Source organism: Cyprinodon variegatus, unplaced genomic scaffold, assembly GCF_000732505.1.
Source record: "Cyprinodon variegatus isolate N-32 unplaced genomic scaffold, C_variegatus-1.0 Scaffold98, whole genome shotgun sequence".
NCBI lineage: Eukaryota > Metazoa > Chordata > Actinopteri > Cyprinodontiformes > Cyprinodontidae > Cyprinodon > Cyprinodon variegatus.
The window spans coordinates 1,221,497-1,227,496 of NW_015150551.1; the positions used below are offsets into that span (position 1 = coordinate 1,221,497).

At 37.9% G+C, this 6,000-nt stretch overlaps 1 protein-coding gene across 1 annotated transcript in view; it reads left to right on the forward strand.

Annotated features, from left to right (window-relative positions):
• LOC107084377 (inactive phospholipase C-like protein 2) overlaps positions 1-6,000 on the forward strand; it is a 45,113-nt gene that overhangs the window by 36,929 nt on the left and 2,184 nt on the right. The window lies entirely within an intron of this gene.

A 6,000-nucleotide genomic window follows, 5' to 3' on the forward strand; every position in this document is an offset into this window, starting at 1 on the left:
CAGTCAGCTGCACTCAAAAATCACCTGTTTTGTAAATAGAGTTAATCTTCTTTAACTTACTTTCTGTATAAAGATGGCTTTGTTTGAAGGACACAATGTTTTGGAGATTTGTGATAAAAAGGAAGCATGACGACAAAAAAAACAAAACAAACAGGTCAGAGATACAAAGGTGAAGAAGTTTAAAGGCAGATGTGGTTATAAAACTATATCCTGACTGAACATCTCTTGAAGAACTTTGCAGCATTAAAATGCAGATTTTTCATCATTTAAGATAGCAGGCTCGGCAGAGAAAGCATTTATCAGAGAAGAAGCTGAGAGATTCATCATAACTTCATAAAAAGGCTACAGAGAAAGATTCACAATTCAGTTGGGAGAACCTTTCCTTTTCTTCTGGATTCCACAAGTCTAGCTTTTATGGAACAGCTGCAATAGGAAAGCAACTGGTGAAAGAAAAGCATCAGAAATCCAGTATAAGCTTCTCTTGTCAGAGGAGACCCAAAATGAAACATTTGGCCAACAATCAGAACATTATGTAGGAAACAAAATACACTTTGCCCTGAACACATTAACCCCACTGTGGAACATTGGTTGATTGACTTTATTGTTCTCACAGTGGAGAAATGTACTTGTTACTTCAGCTCAATAGTCAAAAAGAAGAAGGTGCCTAAAGGAGGAAAAGGTGCATAGGTGTATTGCACAGTGTATTTGGATATAAAATATAAATCAGGTTACTGCACAGGTGATTACACATTTAGTTATTGCACAAGTTGTTGCAGTTATAGTGCCACATTGTGTAATCTGATGGCAGCATTGTGGTTGCAGCATCGCACTGTTGTGATACTTTTCTTCAGTACTTAATGGGAACCAATAAACTTTTTCAAATGGTGAAGGATTAGAGACTTTCTGCAGGACAAGACTAAACAAACAAGCAGAGCTAAAATGCAACGGTTTGAATCAAAGTGAAATGTATGTTAGGATGATTAGACCTCTATCTAAAAGGACATTTGGGAAATCCCCAATAATGATGTACTAACTAGGTAGAAACACAGCCATCAGCTGTTTGTCAGTCTGGATCTTGAAGTCCCATAGGATCTTAGCTCATTCTATATATATATATACGTTATGTTCTCCTCATGTTGGTCTACAACACTACCACCTCATTATCATTTGCCCTTCTGTCTCATCAATATATGTCGCCTATATGTATTTGATGTGCAGATATTTTTCAGCCAGTCCCTTCAGTTGTTGGGGAAAACAAAATAAAACATCAAACATTTCTGCAAAGTTTGGATGTACTTGGATCAATGTGTACAGATCTGGACTCTTATCATGGACACTTCTCCTATTTGTTCTTTTTAAAGACTTCTTTTAAACTTATCTGTGCCATTCTCCCGCTCCCTGATTGTTTCTTCTCACCTGTTCTGCAACACGACCTAAATCCCGTCTTGCCACTTTAAAACTCAGTATGAATCCTTTATTTCTGGAGTAGTCACATGTATTGAGTTTGTGATTGCTCAGTCCTCAGGATATGGGCCTGCTGTTTGTATGTTCATCAGATTATGGAGCCCGATCTTCTGAACAAAGCTCTTCCTGTATGTTCAGAGCAAAGATGGCGATCAGGTGATTCCCAAGGCGGAGGTCCACTCTGTGGTCTAAAAGGAGGGCGTGTGCAGGAAGAAGGCCTGTATGGGTCACTAGGAGGGAAGCATGGGAGGGTTGGGGGCAGAGCTGAATGACTGGAAATCACAGACGGAGAGGAAACACAGGGGGGAGGTGGAGAAAGAAGCTTCAAACGGGTTTGAAAGGAATAGGAGAAGACAGAGAGATTAGAGAGAACCACCATATGTTGTTGTGTTGGAGCAGTTTGACGAACTCATGATTGTTTGTAAATGTGCTTCAGACAGTTGAGAACAAACCTGTAAGTAGAAGTAGTTTCAGGAAGGACTTGTTAGAAAACGATTTTGTAAACTTACCTTTGCTTAAACTACTTGTGGATCAGTGGTGATTTGTTATGGAATACTAGGTAGGCTAAGCCTCCCCTGTAAATTTTGTAAAGTAATTGGTCAAATTTGTATTTTTAAATGTTATAAATGCAGTCATTTAACTGCAAAAAATAAGTGCTAGAAGGTCTATATGAGAAATCCCATCTGAGGCTCCAGCATCTGTATATTTAGGCAAGCAGCAAGAAAGGAGGCCCTGATTGGATAACACGCCAAAATATGTCACTTCCAATGAGGCTAAGCCTCTTAGGGGGTCTATGGAGTGAAGCTGGCTACTTGATGCTGACCGTGACCAGATGAAGATGACGTTTTCCTCATGAAACTCAGACGAAAGAAGGAAAAAGCCATAATTAATAAAAAGTCACCTTGTGCTGAACCTTTGCCTTGATTTCTGAAGTTAAATTATTTTAGAGCACTTCACAACAGCTGTTTTTTGCCGTTGTAGTAATGTATATAAACATTTGCTAATGCAGTACATGATATTTGGATTTGTTTGACGCCATTGAGCCTCCCCTGTTTCAGAGAGCAGCAGTTGCCACAGCTGTGGATGAATTTCATGCCGAGTTAAAGTGGGGTTAGGTTATAAAATAGTTTTTTTTAAAGATGCGACACCTTTTCAATTTGTTACCTGAAAGCAGAGAATAGAACAGCTAAAAACCTAACACGCTTGCTATGGAAGAGTTGCCAATTTTTAAGAAGAAAGTTAGAAGTTTGGTTTACAGTTTTTCTTTCACTAGGTAAGAAGTGAGCAGAAACCCACCACTGCACACTGTTTTCAGAGTGAAACACGGTGGTGGAAGCCTCTTATTGGGTGCTGATTTTCTTCAACAAGTAGAGAGAGGTGGGGTAAAGTGAATATGAAGATGGATGGATGAAACACAGGCCTATATTAGGTGAAAACCAGTAAGCAGCTGCAAAACTGAAGCTGAAGGTTCAAGGTTCAGAAGGACAGCCATGGATGCAATGGAGTGGTTTGGATCAAAGAACCAGCCTGTGTTAGAATAGCCAGCAGGTCAAAGTTCAACCCCTTGATTCGGTTCAATACCTGTAGGATGACTAGATGATTGCTTTTCACAAACATGTTCCATCCTATGTGAGTTTTTTACAAAGTTTTTCTCATATAGAAAATTTACAATCAAGCCACTTTCCTTCACTGTGTTTTTTGAGTTGATGAGAAAAAAAGTTGACAGATTAGACTGAAAGCTGGAAGAGACATAATCTCTGGCAAGTTCATACACAGTAAGTTTTTAAGATTAATATTTAAGTTAAATGCCTTCAGTTTCATTAAGTGGATTAAGATAAAGCGGAGATAACTTATATTGAAAAATTTACAGTTAAATAAAAATGCAACTATCATCCCCCCTCAGCTTTAGACCTCCTGGTGCTTGAACTAGTGCAAATGGAGGTGATGCAATGTGCATTACCTGATGATGCTCTTGCCCTCAAGGCCTTAGCGGCCTGCGGTTCTCTTTTTTTTGTGCATATGCAAGAAACATGTTGGTGTTCTGGCTTGGAGATTTTGTTCCTGCTGCTGGATATCTTTCAAAAGAAAAAAAAAAAGCAGCACGCACATTGTACCCTTTTGAGTTACCTAGCAACTGTTTGCTAAAGGTTATTATTAAGGCAACTTATGTAGGTGTGAAAATGTGGAGCAGGGTCCCGGTGGGTGCATGCGTGTACAGGTGTGCGGTCATGCTGGCAGACATTTAAGGCACTGAGAAACCATGTGAGGAAATCAAACTCACTCCTCTGTGCACGAGAGGGCCACAACTCTGCACGCTAAACATCAATAATCTGGCTGATGGCTCACAGTGATGTTTGCCCTGTGTTAACCCACTTTTGGGTCTCCATGGTAACGGTGGGACAGTGACCCAGAGGGGCCGGAGGAATTCAGACGCAAGGAAAGAACTCTGTGTGCACAGGACTCTGAGTAGCTGCAGGCTGGACTGTATCAGATGTGTTTCATCATATGTTGCTCAGATTTCCCTGCATGTCTTGTAAAGACGTTGTGAAACGTTTCAGTTGTGGTTCTGGTTACAGTTTCTGCAAAGCGTTCATGCTTTGCTGGTTTTGACTTGTTTCCCTTGTACCCTCAGGTAAGGAGCTTTGGAAAGACACATTCTCGGGCTTCAGCCTCCAACTTGTGTGCACACAACTCTCTCTCATTTGCAGCTTGAAAAGAATTCAGACCAACACCAAATTTATCCTGTCACATGCTTTACATGTTCCCCAGTTCCAGTCTTGTCCTTTTTGCTCTAAATTGCAATGGAAAAATAACCAAATTTGGTTAAAAAGTTCTTTTCAATCATATTTCAACATTTCTGAGGAGAAACCTGTAAATTTAACACCAATAGTTGTTTTAATCAGCAACATTTAAACTGACTTATTCAATAAAATATATACATTTAGATTTGTTTATAACTAATCAAAAGTTTCCTTAGAGTAAATGTAAAAACCTGCAAGTTCAGATAGATCCAAAGCCTCAAAGGTTTATTTATTAGAGACTTTATTAATGCGGAGGGATCCCTTTATTATATGGGAGCAGCTTTGGAGCCAGTTCATCTACTTCTAGTTTCAGTTCAACCAGGTTAAAAGGACTATTCAAAATGAATCGATCCAAACTCTGCCAACTAAATATATAGACTTTACAGCCTCACTGTGAACAAGTTCTTGTTCTTTTTGTCATATTTCAGTCAATAAACTAACATTTCAGATATTGAGGCTTCCTCACATTTTTAGCATCTGTCAAATACCTTTAATTGATTGTATTCCAACTTTTTCTCTGCTCAAAAACAGTTTATAATTATCCATACAACAATCTCTTTGAAATATAAGGTCTTTTTTTTTTCTCTTTTCAGGTTTTGATGGTTAGTGCATGTTCCTTTAGTTTACATGATTAAATTTAAAGCAAAGCTAAAGATGTTACAGCCATATAATAAGGAGAGCTGATGCACGTCTTTCCTTCATAAAATCTTCAATATTTTTCCCTGAAAAGCATTAAGTACCATTGGGGTGGCCTGCACTCACATCTTTTTTGCCATGTAAAAAAAAAAGAACAGCACAGTTTAAAGGTTCTGAAGGTTCCCTTCGTAAACATTAATTTTAATGTAATGATAAACAACACCAGACTTTTTCTTGGCGATAAAACTGCTGAAAAACATCTTGCATATTACCATTTGAATTTAAAAAAATCAGTTTATTTATTGGCAACAGACATTAAGAAGCTCAGCTTGCTAGAAAGTTTGCATATATGATTACCATTGACAATAAGGTAAGATAATAGTTTATGGAACCACCATCTTCACTTCAAATTTAATCCTAATGTTTTGGTTAAATATTGTTACCAGGAGCTGTGGTTAATATTTCCTTAAACCATTATTAAAGATCACCCTCTGAAATTTATCACATAATAAAAATAGAAATGAATCTGCTTAATTAACTCTGGCTGTTAAATGTTTCATTGTGTTGGGGAGGTTGAGGCTAGATAAGGCACTGTTAAAGAGAATATGAATATTAAAAAAAACCTGAGCAGAAGCAAAATACCAAGTTTTATATTCTGTGAATGGTGCTTTCTGCTTTTCTTTATGTGTAACATAGTGGCAGCTATTTGCTATAAAGAATAAGAAAGGTTTAAGTTTGAAATCTCTTTTCAAACAAAGCAGAGGTTATGTTATTTTCTGCGTTTTCTTGTCTGTTTTCAAAATATTATGAAGAGATTTTAATGGAATTTTTATCAGAGGTGTCTCTCATGCCAAAGTACGGCCCATTAAACTTTGGTGATGATCCAGATCATAATCTGGATACAGGAATGTTGTTTTAAGATTGAGAGACCCTAAACCAGAGGGGGGCAGCAGTGACTAAAGGTCCAGAGGTATTTTACTTAAGACAAAAACGCACCAAAAGGGAAGGTTATGGGTTTATTAGCAGGATCAATAAATGAACGGATTTTATTGACATTTTTAACTGGATGTGTTCAGGCTAAGGAACAATTCATACTTTG